This window comes from Pogoniulus pusillus, chromosome 13 (assembly GCF_015220805.1).
Source record: "Pogoniulus pusillus isolate bPogPus1 chromosome 13, bPogPus1.pri, whole genome shotgun sequence".
NCBI lineage: Eukaryota > Metazoa > Chordata > Aves > Piciformes > Lybiidae > Pogoniulus > Pogoniulus pusillus.
Window position 1 is genome coordinate 672,154 of NC_087276.1, and position 21,355 is coordinate 693,508.

At 42.3% G+C, this 21,355-nt stretch overlaps 1 protein-coding gene across 1 annotated transcript in view; it reads left to right on the forward strand.

The window, feature by feature from the left end:
* LOC135180395 (DNA polymerase epsilon subunit 3-like) overlaps positions 1-20,770 on the forward strand; it is a 101,526-nt gene extending 80,756 nt beyond the window's left edge. The window contains exon 2 of the mRNA XM_064152760.1: positions 20,760-20,770. The gene's annotated coding sequence lies outside the window, so the exon portion shown is untranslated. The remainder of the gene's footprint in view (positions 1-20,759) is intronic.
* Positions 20,771-21,355: the final 585 nt, after the last annotated feature.

Consider the following 21,355-nt stretch of genomic DNA (forward strand, 5'->3'; position numbering starts at 1 on the left):
GGACACTTTGACTGTACTTGACATAAGCTGGACCTCAGCTGTATGAAACCTGAGCCTTTCACCTGTTGCTCGCTAAGTTCAGAGGGCAGGTGTTTAACCAGAAGGACTTTTGTTATCAAAAGGAATACCATGAGAAGATTTCAGACTTCATGGTGTTCTGGGTTAACCTTCAGTTTTGAAGGAGAATCCCTAAAAATATAAATTTAAAATGAAATCTTACCTATAAAAATAAAATAACCCTGAAAGCTGACAAATAGATCTGAGGATAGAAAGCTGGGGCTGCATTCTTTCTTTTATTCAGAGTCAGCTTTTCAGGGGTAAGGTATCGGCTCTTGTTTGTAAATCCACCACGGGTGGTTCAGAGGTGCCTTTCCCTACTCCTAGGCATTACTCAGTGGCTCTGACCTCTCATTAGGAAATCTGGCTACAAAGCTTAAAGAGCTGACTGGCAGTGCTTTTTGATTTACAGCTTATCCACATTAACAGTGCTTTGGGTAGGCAGGGTCATAGCAGAAGAGAGAGAACACTGTCATTCAGTCTCTGGGAGAAAACGGAGATTTTTAGCACTGATTTTGCGTGTCAGATTAGCAAGATTTAAATGTCATTACCAAAAGTGACCTGGGATGGTGATTCTTTGAAATGAGGTTTTATCATTGCTGTGAGTTGAATGAAAATTATTATACAGAAGAGCTGCTAAGGAAGACAGAGCATTTGCAACTGAAGCTGTTTAGTGGGAGTAAGATTTCTGCCCCATTAGCCTCTCCTATAGCAAGACATGGATTTCATTGCTGTGCTTGTACAGTATCAGTGAAGCATCACTAACACTTTAAGACATTCAGAATGAATTATATCCTATTATTTACATTAGAACTACCATTGAGCTCTGAGAACCAAATACACGGAGTACATGATCCAGAGTAAGTGATGATGAACAGATTCTTAAATTCTAGGCTTGAACGTTTCCTCTAGATCTGAAAGAAAATGCATCTGGATGCAGATCAGAGATTTATAAGTAGAAAATGGTGTGGAACAAGGAGAATCATCTCTAAAATGTTGTCTCTTTTTGTCATAACTAGTGGGAAAGAAGGCTGCAACAGTTTCTATAGTTTCTGGATCAATCAACAGCCAGTGCTAAAGTGTCTGTACCACCTTCTCCAGACAGATATAAGTTTACTCTGTAAAGAAGCCATTTACCTGCATCTAGGCTTTATACTAAGCTATTGAAACTGCTGCGAGGTAGCTTTATTAGTAAGAGATTTAGTGCAGTAATACTATGGAACTTCTGACAGGCTTGGAGATGGAAGAAACAGCTTCAGCTTTGTCTCCTAAAGCTACCTTTTCCCACTTAACTTCTGGGCAGTAGACTGGCCTATATCCCTTATGTTGTACATCTGAAAAATGTATCAGCTGGTGTATGTATCCTGAGTTTCTCTGGGAATCAATTATGACCTTTCCTCTTTAAGAAGTCCTCCATGTTCCCCTGAATTGTTTGCAACTTGAGAATGTGAGGTGCATTAAGAAGGTTGTGACCAGCACATTGAAGAAGGTTCTCCTCTCCCTCCACATGGCTTTAATGAGTCTGCATTTGGAGTATTGTGTCTAGCGCTGGGCTCCCCAGATTGAGAAAGAACTGCTGGAGAGCATCTAGTGAAGGCTAAAAAGATGTTGAGCAGACTGTAGAATCTATATGATGAGGAAAGGCCAAGAGACCTGCAGCTGTTTAGCCTGGAGAAGAGAAGATTTAAAGGGAATCCTCTCAATGCTAATCAATATATAAGGAGTGGGTATGAAGAGAATAGGGCCAGACTCTTTTCAGTGGTGACAGGACAGAGGACACAAACTAGATCACAGAAAGTTTCACCTAAACATAAGGAAAACCTTCTTTCCTGAGAGGATGTTTGAGCTTTGGACCAGGCTGCCAAGAAAGGCTGTGGAGTCTCCTCTGGAGAGATTCCAAACCTGTCCAGATGCTGTCCTGGGTCACCCTGCTCTAGAAGCTGAGGGAGGAGGAGATGTTGACTAAATGATCTCTACAAGTCCCTTCCGACGTCCACCATTCCATAATTCTGTAACTGTTGAAGTTACGTCTTTAGAGTTCTAAATTGTTGCTATAAACAAACCCTAGGGAAAAGGACACTGGGTGTTTGGAAGGGCTGCTTTTACATCCTTGTATTAAATGTGAAAAAAAGAGATAAATGCACCATAAAGTCTGTGAGATTCAGGACAAAACTGAAAAGAAAGACAGCTTTCCCTGAAAATATACAGTACACTTAACAGTGTGATAAGCAGATCAAGAGCATGGAAAATTTTTAGCCACTGTTTAGCAAACAATTTTAGCCAGTACTTGAGCCTGAGGCTTACACTGTCACTTGCACTCTCTACCAGCAACTTTCACAGAATCACAGAATTAACCAGGTTGAAAAAGACCTTTGAGATCAAGCTCAACCTATCACTTAACTCTTCTAATTAACTAGACCACTGAGTGCCTCATCCAGCCTCCTCTTAAACACCTCCAGGAATGGTGACTCCACCACCTTCCCAGGCAGCCCGTTCCAATGGACAATCACTCTTTCCATGAAGAACTTCTTCCTGATGTCCAGCCTAAAGCTGCCCTGATGCAGTTTGAGACTATGTCCTCTTGTTCTGTCACTGGGAGAAGAGACCAACACCATCTGGCTACAATCTCCTTTCAGGTAGTTGTAGAGAGCAATAAGGTCTCTGCTGAGCCTCCTGTTCTTCAGGTTGAACACCCCAGCTCACTCAGCTGCAACTCGTAGGCTGTGCTCCAGGCCCCTCTCCAGCTTTGTCACCCTTCTCTGGACACGTTCCAGCACCTCAACGTCTTTCTTAAATGGAGGGGCCCAGAACTGGACACAGTACTCAAGGTGTGGCCTGACCAGTGCTAAGTACAGAGGCAGAATGACTTCTCTGGTCCTGCTGGCCAAACCATTCCTGATGCAGGCCAGGATGTCATTGGCCTTCTGTCCTGATAGGGCATAAATCTTGCCAGACCAGTTTAACCCTTGCTCTCCTCCTGTTTTGGGGTCCGGGAGTTGAATGAGCAAACAATGAAGGGTTTGGCCCCAATAAAGCCTTGAGGGCCAGGGGCTTAGCACCACATGTCATGTGTCTTGTGCTGCCCTCACCGTGCCTGTGTGGCCACATATGACACGAAGCTTTGAATTCATTGGGCAGAACAATGGTGCCTATTGGCCAGTTTCATTTTTAAAGTGAGGTATTTAATGGGGGCTGGTTTAGAAGCTGCCTTTCTGCACTGACCCTCTGCCGGCAGCAGCACCCCATTTGCGGCTCCTTATCCAGGAGTCACGGCAGCCATGTATTTGCAGCTAGCACTAGCAGCTCAGCAGCTGCAACTCAGTTCTTCTCTCCCTCCCTCTGCCTGGAACAGTTTGTATTTTACCCCGGGATCATTATCGTGAGTTTTGGAAGTGTCTTTGTACAGGAGACTTACTCAAGGGCCAAAGCGTCGTGAGTACATCTGCTGGAGTGAAGCTAAGGCTCCGTAAGCATAGTTAGAATTTGCCTGGTTTTGCCTTCCTATTTTTCCAGATTCTGATTGTATAAACTGTTTAATTCTGATAAGTACCCTTTGTGCAACTACTTCCTGTAGACTGAAAATCCAAAGAATCTCAGGGAGTTATTCAGAATTTTTGAATATTACTAATAAAAAATAATATTCATATAGAAAATATTATTAATAATTTATAACCGATTATTAATTTCCGCCACACTTCCTTGGCCACCTGGGCACACTGCTGGCTCATGTTTGGTCAGCTGTTGACCAGTAGTGCCAGGTGCCTCTCTGCCTGGCTGCTCTCCAGCCATTCTGTCCCCAGCCTGTAGCACTGCAAGAGGTTGCTGCAGAACACAGTGCTTGGACTTGTCAAAACTCCTGGCACTGGACTGTGTCAAGTGTTCAGCCTGTCCAGGTCCTGCTGCAGAGCCCTCTTGCCCTCTAACAGATTGACACATGTTCCCAACTTGGTGTCATCTGCAAACTGAGCCCAGAACTGATCCTTGGGGCATACCACTCATGACTGGCTGCCAACTGGACATGGCTCCATTCACCACCACTCTCTGGGCCTGGCCATGCACACAGTTCTTAACCCAGCACAGAGTGCCCCTGTCCAAGCCAAGGGTTGCCAGCTTGGCCAGGAGTTTGCTATGGCAGACAGTGTCAAAGACCTTGGTGAAGTCCAGGTGGACTTCATCTGCATACTACATACTTTAAAAAGTATCTCACAAATGCAGGGAAGTGTTATTCCTATTTTCTACCTGAGTAAGCTGATGCAGAGTTGAAGGTTGAGGTTTTTCAAACTTGAGTGTCCAATGGCAAATCTCTTGTGGGAGCCATAGATGTTTAACATTTCAGGATTGCTTCAAATGATATTCAAGCCAAAACCTGCTAACTTGCTTGAGCATCACAGCAGGTCTTTACCTTGGTGCTTCATAAACACAAAGTATTGTCATTATTGTGTTACAAAAACCTCTCTATCCCACCAGAATTAAAATTTCAGTAAAATTTAAGGAAAATCACCTGACAGTAGTTAAAACAATACTTTCTGACCAGAATAGCTGAACGTGCCATTGATTTAATGATCCTTGGCAGTGACTGTTTAGCTGGATTTACAGGAAGCTTCACATGACATTTCATTACTATCACAGTGAATTAACTTTATAGTGGTGTAATGCTTAATCCAATTTAGGCTTGGTATTATTAATGATGCTACTAGGGAAATAGTTTTTAAGGCAATTAAACACCAGTATGTAATGTCACCAAGCATCGCTACTGATATCCGATGGCATCACAAAATAACACATTTTAAAGGGGAATTGAAAATGGAAAGATAGCACTTCCTGGTGATTCAATCCTTTGCACTTGGAAGGCTACCAAGCCACATAAAAATCCATTCTAGAAGATCAACTTTTGAGGGTGCATTAGTAAATACTTTCATCTTTCTACTTGCTAACAGCTTGAGCCACATGCAAAGCATGTGTTAACTTCAGCAAATGTTGCTTTGTTTAAAAAGGAGGGCAGAAAAGTACTCCTGGCTCTAGAGATAAAAATAATGGCAGATTAGGGCAAATCAAAGCTATACAAACTTTACATTGTTAAGTATCAGAACATATATCCTCAAGCTCATGCTGGTATGAATTATTGCAGGCTCACAGTTTTGGGGTAATGACTGCATACCTTTAGATATCTGAAGTCCAAAATTGACTAAACGCAGGGAGGAAAAAAAGGTCAATCAGCAGGTGGTGAGGAGGGTGTAACTGACTCATGAGTTTGAGAGAAACACCTTGCAAGAAGGTAAGAAGCAGCTGTTTGTGACTGTACATCCTTCCTTTTTCACAAGTGTAAGCCAATAGTAAGGATGTGGTCCCACTTCAGCCGGTAGAGTTCACTGCCTGTAGTAAGAAGAGCTGAATGGGTGCTGATTTCAGCTGCAATACTGAACAGTGAACTTCAATATCTGAGGACACTATCTATTACTTTTTCACAACTATTATACTTCAAACCATTTGGCTTGGGCCATAGTTAGGACCAAGAACTTGTTTAAGTACCCTGTCTGAATCAAGAGCTGAAGGTCATAGTTTGAGCTCCAGCTATCTCATTGCTTTTTTCCCATCTGATTCAACAATATGACTGTCTTAAATCAGCCCACGAGACAGGCAGGGACCTAAAGCATCACCAGCTTCTCAATAACATAGGTCTATAATCTTATTTTCCCCTGTTTTTCTCTCCCTTTTCTCCATGCAGATAATTCTGTAAATCTCTTTCAGACTTGGAAGTCAATAGTGACTTCAGATTCCAGGAGAAAATTTTGGGAATAAAAAAGTGACATCTTTAATTGTGTGCAGCCTAAAGCTCATTGAGACTGATTAAAACCTGACTGAAATTCTTGAGATTAGGAATGGGAACAGGTGTTACTTTCGGGGGATATTTTTTGTGTTGTCATGGAGTGTTCTGATTTTGTGCAGTTTTGTTTACTTATTCTAACTTTGGTTTGTGTGAGGTAAAACAGGACATGAAACTCCAGACTCCTTTCGATCAAAATACCTCCTTGCATCAATTGTGACTTTGCCTAATGTAGAATAGCACCATTAATTACTAATAACAACAAGGAACAGTGAATTGAACTAAGTGAAGTGACAGGGGCATTTTAAGAGGTCGTAAAATCTCCATTTCCAGATATCCTTGTGTTAATACCCTGTGACCAATAACCCATACCATCATATACAACATTTTTCTTATACTCTAATTTATGAGGTGGTCTGCATTGTGTGGTGGGAGCTAAGAGACCCTACATTTGCATTCTGTTGCTGTTTAGCACAGAGAGCAGTCGTGAGAAGAAGGAGATGAGGGCTGTTGGTTCATGCTCAGTATGAGCTGTCAATGTGGACCTGCAGTATAGAAATCCAAGTACTGGGCTGCATCAAAAGACATGTGGCCAGCAGCTCAAGGGACACTCTATTCACATGTGACCCCACCTGGAGTACTATGCCCATCTGTGGAGCACCCAACACAAGAATGACATGGAGCTGTTGGAGTGTATTGAGAGGAGGCCCACAAAGATGATAAGAGATCTGGAGCACCTCTCCTAGGAAGGTAGTAGGAGAGAGTTGGGGTCATTCAGCCTGAAGAGAAGGATCCAAGAAGGCTTTATAGCAGCCTTTCAGTATTTGAAGGAGGCCTCCAAGATAGCTGGAGTGGGACTTGTTACAAAGATGTGGAGCAAGGGTTAACCGTTTCAAACTGGAAGAAGTTTGATTTTGACCAGGCATCAGGAAGAAATTCTTCCCCAAGTCAATAGCAAGGCACTGAAACAGTGTGCCCAGAGAAGCTGTAGCAGCTCCAAGGCTGAAAGAATTCAAAGCCAGGTTGGATGTGACTTTGATCAACATGGTCTAGTAGGAGGTGTCCCTGCCAAATATAAAGTCTCTCAGACTGGAGAGTCCTTGCTGCACAAATTGTTCTGAGTGTTGGAGGATGTTTTGGTGCACATTTGTCCTGTTCTGTACAATTGCATTGGTATCTATTGTGTTTTGGGATGATCCAATCTGTCTGCTCACATGGCCTGTAAGTTTTTATGAGGTAGCTAGACTGAAGAGGGAGAATGTGTGAAATATTTTTAAGCCAAAATGAATTGAACTTGCTGCTGGAGACTAATGAAACTAATAATTCTTCTCATTCCCAGTTCAAAGGCTCTCCAAAAAGCTGGTGCAGACTTTGCTCACTCTTGTTCTGTACACCATTCTGTAGGCAGATATGAAGCACAGTGACTGAGAGATGGTTGTGATCTGTGTGCACTTGCAGTAATGCAATTGATGACATAAGCATTAGACTTTAACAGTGAAGACCTGGAGAGATTGAGTGAGGTACTTGGAAGTGGAATTTCTGCTCATCAGGTAATATTAAAGAGAGTATAATTGTGTACAAACTCTCAAGTAAAGGATTCTGGGAGGGTCTACTTACACTTTGGACACTCCAGACTTTCTCTTCTTCCCCCAGTGTACAAAGTGTGATGTTGTGGAGTTTGTTGTGAGGGTGCTTCTTTGGGGAAAGAATAAGACAAGCAAGGAACCAAAGAAATTACCAACAGCATCTTAAGACCTCATAAGGGATGTTAAACTTCTCCCGTCACACAGTAAGGCTGGGGGTAGCCTTCTGCAGAAAGGGGCAGAATTTTGCTGTCTAATGCTCCTTTCCTCAGATGATCAAAATTCTGCACTTTGGAGAGTTAACCTTAAGAGTGATTGCAATTCCATAATGAGTTCTGTAAAATGGCTTGCTTCTCTTTGTACCTCTGGAAACACAGCTTTTATCAGCCTGAAAGTTGTCATAACACGAATTGAATCCTTGAGTGAGGTTAGATAAATAGTGTGTTAATAGTGGTTGATTAATGTCTCAGTGCAGCACAATAAATATGTTGTCTGATTTCATATGAAAGAAACATTGCTCCCTTTCTTTGTGAAATGCTTCCCTTCTTTTAAAGTCAGAATTTTTGTATTGAAGAATTTTTGTATTGGCTGCCATGCTGAACCCAAACTGTGATTTTACACCCCACTTATATATGTTGACATCACTGGACATATATGGGACATATCTGAGGGGTTGGACTCAGCAAATTACCCTCTTGTAAGTTTATTTCACAGGTACACTAATGCTGCTGCACTTTTCCCAGAGAGGTCTGTGGTCTGTAGTTGATTTAAGGGTGGGAAGTTGTTGCAACCTGTTGCCAGTTTGGCCACAAAATTTATGAATCTGAAATCCCTGAACAGTTACAGAATCCTAGAAGCTACAGCTGGAAAGGGACTGTGAAGTATTATTCAGAGACATGCGCCAAAGCAGGATTATATTGTGTAGTTAACTCTCTGATGCTTTGTCCAGACATATTTTGAAAAGCTGTTAGATGGTGCTCAGTCAATGCTGGGGACTATTGTATTCCATGTCACTTAACAGTATGCTTCTTAAAGCCAATGGAAAGAGAACGTGCACTCACATCACACACATTTTTCATATGGGTGAGCCATTTTTTGTTGCTCTCCAGAAGCCCTATTTAGTACTGACAAACTTCTCTCAGGCATCTGTTGTTGGATATGGAAGTGGAATGATATTTGAAACTGAAAGCCTTGGAATCTATTAACACTCAAACGATCATTTTCCTGGAGTATTTTAAAGCTTGTATTTCAGATTCTAGGACTGTGAGGAACTAACCCTTTCTCTTTCATAATATCTTGGAGACTTAAGAACTAGGAGCTCACAGAAAATGCACACAAAGGAGGAGAGAGAGAAAAGAGACAGTGATATTGTCATGGAGGGGATTTCTCTATTCCTCCCCGGTTAGGGGGAGGTGAGAAATTAATTTGAGGCGGTTTTGATTTTTTTATAAAATTATTTATTAAAATTAATATTTACAAATTTGTACCACCCCTAACCACTATGAAATCCGGTTTGTTTGCAAAGTTATGAAAATAGCTTGGCATATATTTACAGGGATTGATTATTAAGTGGAAATATCAAATTATGAACAATTATAGACAGAGAGAAATATTTTCTTAGGCTTAATGCCTCTTAACAACTCTAGTGTCTGCCCAGCAAGGGCTGAAACTATGTGTGCTCTTTAGATAGAGGTAACTTATATTACAAAGGAATTAAAGCTTACTTAGATGTGCTGTTCTTAAGTAGTAATCATTAATCACCCTCTCGAGAATCTGTCTCAGCGTGTGCCCAGTATTGGGGTCTTTGCAGCTGGAGTCTGTCCCGGCTTGCAGGGAATTGATTAGGTGTTCCAGTCTCTGGGTTAAACAGAATTTTCTCTAACCTTCTTTCCTGGGGTGAAGTGGGCTCTGCCTTGGTGCTGCAGCTTCTGGATGCTGTGCGTGTCCAGGGATGATCAGCTGTCAGGAATTTCCCAATGCAGGAGAAGGATTTGTCTGTGCAGCTTCTGACATGGTCTCACAGCTAGCAGGCTGCGTTTGCAGGTTTGCAGGCCATCTGGAGAGGGGTCTGCTGGCTCTGGGTCTTTCCAGAGTTACAGAATAGCTGGCAAACAATATCTATGCAGGCAAGCAGGGTCTATGCTGTGCTGCATGGAGGCAAGCTCCGTAGATTAATCAAGATAGCTCTAGGCTTAGGCAGGGGGTTCTTGGCTCCCCATATATGTATGGTGCAGGCATGAATGTGCTCTGCTTCTCAGAGGGCTCGCAGGTAGCTTGACTGCACCTTGAGATCAATGCATGAGGTCTGAGCCTCTGTAATGCTTGCAAGTGAGTAAGGCCTGATCCTGTGTCTAGGCCATGCAAGCAGGTCAGTGCAGCAGGGTGCTGCTGTGGATCAGAGCTAAGTGCTCTAAGCTTCTGAACACTTTGAACCTCTGAACGGACTGACTGTCTGACCACGTGGTGCTGCTGTGCACCCCTCTTTATGGACTCTGGGCCGAGATTCGTGGTTCGTTGGACATCTAAAATGACCACTCAGGTTGGCCATAAGCCAAACCTTGCCCCAATAGGCAGTAGAGACATGCCTGGACCTCCCAATAGGGGATTACCTGCCTGGACCCCCGGGGTACCCGTACTGGGGGTGTGTGTGTTACACAATTTGTTTGCTGCCTCGTGGGTCCTGGCAGAAGAACATGTCTGGGCATGCAGAGGCATGGTGAAGCCTCAGTTTTGGGGCTGCTGCCCCTCCACCACAGATATGAGATACCTCTTCCTTCACAGACTTTTCCTGGGTGGCAGAAGCAGAAACAGTACAGTAGTTAGGATGCCATTTGTGAGTAGGAATGAAAATTCAGAGGAATACTCTTGCAGCTGTAATCCTGTTTGAGTCTCACCTACATCTGTAGGTTTTGTTTGCCTAAATGGTAACTTGGATTTTATGTTCTCTGTTATCAATGCTTTTGAAGTTGATAGAGTCAAATTCTGCAGCTTACTTTTGGTACAAAGACCAAGAACTTCCTTCACCTACAGAATATTTTTCCTCTACCACCAAAAGAGAAGCTGCAACTGTTTTGTTCTGGAAGCTGCACATTCCTTTTCTTTGCTGCTGGATTATTCACAAAAACATTCAAGGTCTGATGTTCAACTTTGTGACTGAGATTCAGACTTCAGCCTGTCTCGTTACAATAGAACTCAGCAGGTAAAATATTTTGCAAAGTAGTAGAAAGACCTTTTTGATTCTCTCCATTTCTGAAACCAAACATCAGTGTTCAAATGCTGATCTTTTTAATGTGCCAGATTGCTATGAGCTTCTGTTTTGCATGAGTTGTTTAGTCTCCCTAGCCATTCAGTTAGCACAGAAAGTGCTAGAATATGCAGGTGCTGCACATGGAATGTGTAAATGAGTATGAAATTCAGTCTTAATTCATTCCATTGTCTTCAGCTAGATTTTAGTTGGCTAAATGAGTACACATAGCTGAACTCAAATATTTAATCAAGTAAAATAAGTAAGGTCACCATCCCACAAAATAAGAATTGTATTTCTGCGTTGGTCCATGGAATACCTGAATTACTGATTTATATGGTTTCAACTAGACTTGCACCATATCAGACACTTTAATTGAATCAACAGGTCTTCAATGCCACTGTGGCCTTTTTAAGGGAACTTCAGTTTGTGAACATCTCAGTGGATGAGAAAATGTCATGTGTAGTAGGAAGGTACAGTGGGAAAATGAAAGACTAGGAGACATGGAGCTGTTTAGTCTTCAGAAGAGAAGGCTGAGAGGAGATCTTATTAATGTCTATAAATATCTGAGAGGTGGGTATCAAGATGAAAGTGCCAGTTTCTTTTTGATAGTGCTCAGTGGTAGGACAAGGAACATCACATACAAGACAGAACACAGGAGGCTCCACCTCAACATGAGGAGAAACTTTTTTACAGTGAGGGTAATGGAGCACCGGAACAGGCTGCTCAGAAATGTTGTGAATCTCCTTCTCTGGATACTTTCAAAACCCACCTGGATGCATTCCTGTGTGGCTTGCCCTAGGCGATCCTGCTTTGGTGTGTGCGTGGGTTGGACTAGATGATCTCTGGAGTCCCTTCCAGTCCCTAATGTTCTGTGATTCTGTGAATATATGTATAACTTTGTGCTATGTAGGACTGCATAAAAATCCAAGACAAGGAGATGTGGCACATAATTTCAGGCGCTTCTTGCATTAGGAGCATCATTTCCTCATGCTCATTTTGTCTTTTGTTGTTTCTGTTGGGTATTCAAAAGCAGACGCCAAAATATCTGTGCAAGAGCCTGTTCCTTTAAAATTCACAAAATTGGTTATATTGTTCCATGTTTGAGAACTGCCTCAAATATTTCCTAAAACTTTGTGGAAGAGGAAGAGATGGCTCTAGGGAGCCAGTAAGGAAAGGGAAATTAAAAGTTGTTGGATTTTTTTGAGAACTTCAGGGCAGGAAATGTTGCAGAATAGTTACCGTACTCTTTTGATTTACTCAGGCTCTTTTCCAATTGAGATTGGTCTAAGAGGGATTAAGGCTGTGATTAAGTTCTTGCATGTTGCTCTTACAAAGAGGTTAATACAGAGTCCTTTGGGAATACTACAGGAGGACAAGCAAATCTGAACTCCTGAGTTAAGTGAACACTTGAGAACAGTGAGCCTAAGGAGAGGAGAACTGGTAGATGTTTTTATGGTTTAGTGAAGTAGTGAAGTGGTCAGAGGCAGAAAGAGCAGGAGAGCCAAGACAAGTACACTAATGGAGAACACCTAATTCAGCAGCTCCATTCACCTCAAGAAATCCCAGGACACAGAAGAGAGAAAAGATATAATGAAAATGACTCACAATAATTTACAGGATAGAAGGATTTTGCTTTACAGTCTCTAGGGTGTCTGTCATGTCCCAGAAGCCAAGGCACAAGCAGATTGTGTGCATGTAGGATAATTCCAGGATATAATGTGGCCTGAGGCAGCATTTATTCTTGTGAAGGCGTTCAAAATATACTCTTCCTGAGTAGGGAAGGGACGATGTAAGTATATATAGAGCTTCGTCATGGAAAAGCAGTTTGTCATCTTAAACTTCAGTTTCTTGCCAGCCAATTTGAACTTTAGCATGTTCAGAAAGTAAACCTCAGAGGCTAAATTCTCACCAATATCTCCATTGTAAGGGATCATCTTACCTTTTGCATGGAGTTAGAAGTAAAAGAGGAGTTATATTTTGTAGGCCTGCTAGCGTCTCTTCTTCAGTTCAGAGAGGAGAAACTCTAAAGTGATAACAGCATCCTATTACATCTCATGTATCTGTTCTCTTTTCAAGAAGCAGGAACTAAGTAGCCTAACTGTGAACATACACAGTCCATATAGGTTCTGAGATCACCTAAACCAATGGATTTTAGTGCTTAAGCAGCAGGCCCGGTGAACAGTGTGGAGAGAGAGAGGAGTTTCAGAAGCATGCTGTTTTGCTCCCATGCCTTTTTAACAGTGCTTGCTAAATGCACTGAGCTCTCTGAAAATGCCATTGAGTATGCAAATTGCTTGTCGGCATAAGGGCTTGTGTAATCCTCTTTCCATTAGAGAGGCATCTTCTGCTGCAAGAATGCTAGGGTGAATGGGTGACTGGATGATACCTGGAGCTGAGGACTAGGCAAATAAAAGGGTAAGACCACTTCTTAGTGCATTTTCGGGATGGCTGGGTTGAAGGATGACTTCATGAAGTTATTTTTGGATGATGACACAGTGAGGTACCAGAAACCCATAGCAATAATTGTAGACTTTTTCACTACCTAAATACCCTTTTATCTGAGAGAAAGCAGGGATTCATTCCCCCTCAGACCCGTGGGACAAGGAATCTCTCATGTATCACACTATGACAGATACTTGTTCCAAGATGAGACACAAGTACCAGACAGTTTGGACACTTGGACAGAGCAAGGATTTTCTGCGGTGAGTTAGCATTGTGTTAGACTGTAACAACAAACTTTGTGCCCGATTAGCTGTGATGAGCAAGCCATGTTTGTAACTTCATCTGTTTCAGTTTCATGCTTTTATGGGTTCTGCCAGTAAACTAGTCTTTTAGCTATGATGTTACCTGCCTCCCCACTTTGGAAATCACCCAGACTAGACTCAGCTGGCTCTGGAAATTGGATGAAGCTTATATTTACAGCTTAGCACAATAGACAAGCAGATAGTTACAGTATATACAGTTATAGACAGAAATAGACAAGGTAAAAGGTAATACAGAAATATACAAGGTAAAAAGGTAATACAGAAACACAGCAGCCCTCCCAGAAACCTGAGTCCCCAGGAGGGGCTCCCCACTGCCCCTTCACTTTCTCTCCCCTCTCTCAACTATACCCCAGTCCCATGGAAGAATGGAGGTTCAGCCAGGGGGTTAGGAAGCAAAGTGGATTAATCAGAGAAATGGCAGAGAGGCTAGAGAGAGAAATGCAGCTCGGAGCTCCCCATCCAGAATGATTCCCTTATCTATGTTTGGATTTTTGTTCTCATACCTCTCAGCAAGCTCATGAGTGAGGTAGACATCACCATTGTTTTCCTTCCACAGCCTATAATCTAGTTCTTCTCACCAAATCATTCTAGCTAGACTCAAACTAGTACATATGGGTTCTACCAGTAAACTAGTTTTTTAGCTATGATAACTTGAAGCAGAAGTTGGTTAAAGTGAGGGTGTGTATGCTGAACCCTGCTGCAAGGGTAGGGCACAGAAGATGTCACAGGAAGAAAGCAGGTTTTCCTCATGGTTTGAGGTGTCTTGAGCTGACCTTTCTCTGATGCCCTCCAGCAAGCTGAAATTATTCTGTGGTACATGAGGAATAATGGAAAAGAAACTCCCCAGGCTGCAGGGGACTAAAAGTGGCTGGTGTGCCTGCATGTACTCGGTGGTCTCAGCCTCTGGCCCAGGTACACCCTTTGCAGCCTTTGTCCCTAGCAAAGAGACAGAGTAGCTGGCTGCATGTGTACAGAGATTGCCTTTGCTCTTCAGGCAGTTTTGAAAAAGACTGTTTGCAACTTGGTGAGGCTCTTGGAAGAACCTGATCGTTTGGGTAGTGTTAGTTTAAGGCATATCTTCCTTTTAAGTGGGAGTTTGTAACAGCTGCCTGCACACTGGATCATTTGGTTATCTTTAAGGTCTTTATAAAGCTTAAAGAGAGAGAAACAAAGCAGAAACGTTCATCGTTTCCTTACTCCTGGGAAGTCACAATGATTTACAGAGTCCAGTTAATTTCTCTGTAGAGACTAACTTGTATGTACTCCACAGAAGCATCCAAGAGAAGGTGAAGGAAGCGCTAGGCTCGCCGAAGTAAATGACAGTGCTCCCACTGAGTTCAGTAGGGGGGCAGTGCATTACCTAAAGAAAGTACAAATAAGCAATATGCTGCCTGGGACTGAAAGAGAGGTGGGAAACTCGGACTGTAACACTTCCTATTCATCTCCTCAAACTCTAATTCTTAATTTAGCTCACTCAAACAAAAGAAGAATACAAAATGCTGCGTCTAGTTATTCAGAGAACCTTTCTACTGAGGGGATTTGCTAGTTTCACAATCTTTCCTTCCAAACAGAGTTCTCTCAAGCTTATGTAGAAAAATGTCAGTCTAAAAAGAAATAGAAAAGTAATGGCAGCAGAGATCTGTTTTTGCCAAAGACCGGAGACTACCTCGTGTGCAGACATGCAAATACGAGATTCACCCCACATACTTCTGCAACTTCCAGACAAAGTTCTCAGAGGTCAGGAGGAGATGTCTCAAGAAACTGTGTCAGAACTCCCACTGACTCCAACAATACAGTTCCGAGTCCTTTGGAATTAGAGTTATTTAAGAGAGAACCGAAAAATTCCTGCTTTGCAAGACCTCACACTCCTCCGATTTCCCTAGACTAGGGGGGGCACAAATAGCACCTGCAATAGCAATAGCCCTGGGCTGCGTTCCTCCGAGCGCTTTAGGTGCTACGGGAGTCATCGCATACAATGGGCGACACAAGGTCCCTACAGCTCAGCTCTGGCAGGTAAAGGCAAGGAGTTTTCAGGCTGTGTCAGTCTTTCCCCCCACCCTGCCCTCTGCAATCTATTGCTTTAAACAATACATGTTCTTTGTTAAAGACTCGAGATCTTGACAGCTCGTTTAGCGTTAATTATTCCTTATTACACTGCAGACAAACCGAAGATGTTCATGCTAATAGAAAGGAAAAAGCAAAAAATAATTGAGAGAACCCCTCTGGAAGGGCTGTAATTCTCTAAGGAGGGTTTCAAGCTAATTTTTGGAATTCAATCCATTTCAGTCTTTAAGCCTGAATTTTTGACAGAAATGTACAGAGTGCAAATAGTTGGGAGTGTTCTGGCAGAAGTGCTCCTGGGAGCAGACTGAGGGCGTGAGTGAAAAAGGTGAAAGACTGGCAAGGGCTGGTGTCATCAAAATGAGCCTAATAAAAGAAAGAGAATAACGAGAATGAGAGGGAAAAGGAAAAAGAAATAAAGGCAAGGAAAGGCAAAAGAAAAGAAAACAAAAGGAAAAAAAAAGAAAAGAGAAGGAGAAGAAAAAAAAAAGAAAAGAGAAGGAGAAGAAAAAGAAAAGGGAAGGGAAGGGAAGGGAAGGGAAGGGAAGGGAAGGGAAGGGAAGGGAAGGGAAGGGAAGGGAAGGGAAGGGAAGGGAAGGGAAGGGAAGGGAAGGGAAGGGAAGGGAAGGGAAGGGAAGGGAAGGGAAGGGAAGGGAAGGGAAGGGAAGGGAAGGGAAGGGAAGGGAAGGGAAGGGAAGGGAAGGAAAGGAAAGGAAAGGAAAGGAAAGGAAAGGAAAGGAAAGGAAAGGAAAGGAAAGGAAAGGAAAGGAAAGGAAAGGAAAGGAAAGGAAAGGAAAGGAAAGGAAAGGAAAGGAAAGGAAAGGAAAGGAAAGGAAAGGAAAGGAAAGGAAAGGAAAGGCTTCAGGCCTTCAGGTTCCCAGAAAACAAGAATTTACTTTTATTTAAGTGTCATCTCCATCTGCAAATAAAATGCCAAATATATAGAAACAAAATCCTTTGTTCAGCATATAAACTGGAAATAGCTTGTGCATTCCACTGATCTAGCCACAAAGACTGGGGAGACCACATCCAATCACTCACTGATTTCTACTCCATTGGTGGAGACTCCAGTTTCATTACAGATGGGAATAGGAAATGGAAATAGTTTGTCTCTAGCAGAGGCATTTTTTAATATGGAACTGGTGGCAAAACTAAACTCTAGTAAGAGTAAGTTCTTTTCAGAAGACAGATCTATAATGGATTCTGGTAGGAAAAAAGTGTTAGTTTATGGTATTTTGCTGCAGTTTTACAAGAAGGTCAAGCACCTGGATTATCTAATCACTTTCTATGATGGGTTGAAGATTTTTAATTATCAAGAAATGTCTGATTTTGCAAAATACCTCCTGGCCAAGAAGTGAAATCACAAAACCAGCTGCACCATCTGTTTCATTCCTATTGCTCTACTGCAAAGACCTAGGTTTTTCCTGTGTGATTTTTAGACTTCTATGCAATAGCCTGGGAAGGAAATGAAAGATGCCTCTTCCCTTCTTTTCATAAAAGACTAATAGCTCAGCCTGGTAATTTCTCTGACTGCCACCCAGTGAGAATTCTGCTTCATGGCTCTGGGCAGTATTTTTGTTCTAATCAGTGCTCTCTATGCTTGACATTTCCAAGAATACAGTGCATCCCAGGCTCTTTGCCTTGGTTTGCACAGTTAAATCATGAATGGTGGTGGGACATAAATGATAGACAAACTGATAGAAACTGATCCTTTGTGCCCAACTGTTTTTTGCATGCTTTTCAGGCAGAGTCCTCTCTGAGAGCTGGCAGCAAAGAAAAGAATCTTGGCTTCAGATCTTACTACTGCTTCCATGTCTTCCATCATTAAAACCCAGAACATTACTTCACGAGGATCCTGAAAGTGAGCAATAGAGAGAGAGAGAGGAAAAAAAAAAAATCAGTATTCAAATATGTTCTGCCTGGCCAACATGACCCAAAGGACTGAGAGCAGCATGATTGATGTAAAAATGGTTATAGATGGATGGCCAGCAATCTGGGTGCCTTTTTTGAAGCATGTGCTTCCCTTTCAGCCAATCTCTGTTTCATTATCAGTGTTAAAACAATATAACCATAAATTTTTGTGCCTTATCAATTAGCTCAGTTTCATTTTACATTTCTATTCTTCCATTATACACTGCTGAAGTGGTAGTGGCCTGTCTATTGTGTCTGAGGTGTGAGAGTCTGTTGACACCTAGTTTCTTCCATTTGCAGTTGACTGTGGCTTTTGGATTAAATCTTCCCTCCTGCTGTCTGTAATGAATTAAACTCCTGGGTACTAAAGTGAAAAAAACCAACAAAACATTTAATATGTGCATATTAGCCACTCTTCTCAAATTACTGTCCATAATCAGTAACGATCAGTGATAGCATTTTGTCTTTTATCTATTATTCATTTCAAATCACATCTACAAAAGATAGGCAAATATTACACCAGATGAGGCTTGGCAAAAGCTACAGTAGAGGTAGCTAAATATGGGCATTTTTCAAGCTTTTACTAATATAAGTGAGTTACTTTTTGATATCCCAGTACTGGGAAGAGCCTCCAGAATGTACTTCAGAGAGAGGAAGATAATTTAGTTGTTCTGCCTTGGCCTCCAGACAAACCTGTCTTTTTCCCTTGAGTGCACAGTGAAGCAGGCTGCCTAACTTGGATTCCTAAATCATACGCCTGAAAGCACACAGGCAAATACCACTATCCCACAGAGTGATAGGTTTGGGATAAAGTTCAACCTAAATCCCATCTCCCAGCTTTTACCAGTAAAAAGGTTTTTTTGAAGTGAGAGTTGACCCTTTACAGAAAAAACAAAGCAAGCAGCCAACAAGTCTCCCTCAGCCTCAGCTCCTGAATGCCAGCTCTTCTGCTTTTCACTACCTTCTTATTGAGGTAGTCCTCTCAGTCATCTCTGAGCAGCAGAACTGCCTGTGCTGATGTACTGTCTGGAGAATAATTGTAGAACTATAGATCTCCTAGAGGCTAAAATACCTAGGTAATAGGATTGCATTAGCTAATCCCAGCTGAGGATGTGATTCTGTTGGATGCCTTCTCTCTCTTTTTCTAAAGATTTTTTTTCTTCATTTAAGTGATCTTTTCCACGTATGAGTTGTTCAATGATTTCCTCCACAGCTAACCATGTAAAGAAGGCAGGATGGTCCAGTCACAGCTGCTGATCATAAACCCTATGAGACCGGAGGCCGTGGCTGGAAAGTCCAAGCTGTGTTCTGCTCCTGAGTAGAAGTGTTCAGACAGAGACAAAGGGGTCAGAGACTTAGGAGACCATGCTATGCAGGCCATTGTCACATGTTCTCCGAGTCCAAACAAGTTATTCCAACCAACTTGAAACCCACAGGACATTTTGTGGAAGAGAAACAATGAAGTCTGAGCCCAGATTCCAATAAAAAATCCTTTGGGGAAGAGAATTGCCTCACAATCTACTTTAATCTTTTATATAGAGGTACCAAAGTTTCAGGAAATCTGTTTCCTGGCTCCTTTGGCCATGCCCTTTGCCATTCTGTCTGCATGAAATAGGCTGGATGGCCAGGCTTGTGACCACCTGAAATTTGTTTTGCTTGCTGCAGATTGTGTTAAAAAAAAAGCCAATGTATTTTTTTTGCAAATTTCCTGTGCAGCATGACTGGTGGCTGACCAAATCCATGTGCACGCATGGGAGGAGGCTGCAATGCATGACTCTATAGCCAAGAATTTTTTAGAGGGTGGAAAAACAAAGCTGGAGTTTTCATCAAGTTAGTTCTTTTTAGAGGGACAGCTGTTTTAGAACATCTGCAGCCATCTCGTGTCAGCTGATCAAGTCTCTGAAGAGGGGAAGAGCTTTGGCTTGACTGGCAGCAGCAGGTTTCCAGATAACATTACTAACATCTGGAGCAGGGTGCAATCAGTGTTTCCGCTGTGATGAGGTTTGGCAACTTTTTGCTAATCGCAGTCTGATGCTTGTTAAGCCTAACTATGGTGCTTGAAGGGCTTTCATGTTTGTGGCCTTGCTGTTTGATAAATTGCACTAATTTAGTCAACCTTAGCACTTTCCTTAGACAAATCCTGATAATTTTGAGGAGAAACGTGGATGCTTTGTTCCTGACTAGCCTATTGATCCTTTTTCCTAATCATTGTATGCCTGTTTTCCACATATTGCCACAAACCCTTTGAACTGTTCAGTAGCTGGAGAGACTTCAGATATGCTTTTGTCCAGTTTTGTCAGCAGGAAAAGTGTCTTCAGACAGCAAAGCCTGAAGTATGTGGTGCTAGGCTTCTCTAAATATGCCATGTTTGCCATAGTCCAACAGAAGAAATTAAAGGAATGGAGGAAATGGAAAGTCAAGAGGAAAATAAATTGCCACTGACTTCCCTGGTTTGTGTGGCCTAAGTGGAGCAGTTTGCATGGGATAGAGTTATTGTTTTGGGCTGGATGCATATGTGGATAAGATTTCTGTGCTGGTTTTGCCCCATTTTCCAAGAAGCAGATAAGGCAATTATATTTTCCTTGAAGCCTACTCCTTACACTTTGCCTGTGTAATTATATCTGCTTGTTTTAGCATGTCATGTGGCAAATAAACTGAAATCAGCAATTAAAGGAAGGGGTTTTGTTCAACGTTTTGAACATGAAGTGAAAATAAGAGTCTTGAGCAAAGAAGAAAGTACCAATACCTTTCTTGTACTAGTTTCTGAGATTCCTCTGAATGTATTGACTGCACATTTCTGTGTTACTCTCCTCTGGACTCAGGGGACCTGGCTCCAGGGCTTTCCCTGTGCTTCTCAAATATGCTTGGCTTCTGGCAGGAACACCTAAGGTGAGTGAAGATATTATTAGAATTGTCTTCACAGGACTTTTTTGCCATGATGGGTTTAGTCTTTCCTTTGTCTCTCATAGATGTTGTAAGGTGTTATTTTCAGAAAGCTGAGCTGCTCCAGACTTAGATAATACCCTTTTCAGTTGGACAGAGGATCCTTGGTAGCTAGTTCATTATTGTAGACTGGGAACCTTGCCCTCAACAAACGTATTTAATACACATAACAGTGTCTCTTGGCTGTGTGCACTCCTGGCCCATCTGCTTGAATGGCATGGTGCCCGCTCCTTAGGGCACAGGTTTAAAGTGATGATGGGTTTAATTTGGCATGTTCTGTGACAGTGTAAACACCGTCACCTGTTCAAGAGGTACTTCCCTGTGAGCTATACCATCTCTTTGGAGAAAGTCCAGCAGAGAATACAAAGATGATGAGGGAATAGGAGCATCCCTTTGATGAGGAAAAGTTGAGAGACCTGGGGCTGTTTAGCCTGGAAAAAAGACTGAGAGGGAATTCCTCTCAATATTTATCAATATATAAAGGGTGGGTGTCTAGAGGATAGGGCCAGACTCTTTTGAATGCTGTCCAAGTGACAGGACAAGGACCAACAGCTACAAGCTGGAACACAGGAAGTTCCACCTAAACATAAGGAAAACTTCTTTCCTGTGAGGATGCTGGAGCACTGCACCAGTCTGTCCAGGGAGGTTGTGGGGTCCCCTTCTCTGGAGAGGTTCCAAACCTGCCTGGACATTTTAGTCCCAGGCCATGTGCTGTGAGTGACCCTGATTTGCAGAGAGTTGGACTAGACCGTTTCCAGAGGTCCCTTCCAACCTTCTGTACTTGTGTGATCTGGTCATTGAATCCACTTTTGAAGTTATTTTACCTTCTCATACCTCAGACTCTTGCTTAAGGACTGGGAAAAAGGAAGGACAGAATTCAAAGCCACTCATTTAGAGTGATGGTAATAAAATTTATTTTTGTAGACATCAGTTAAATAAAGTCCTCAGAATATGAAACCTCCAG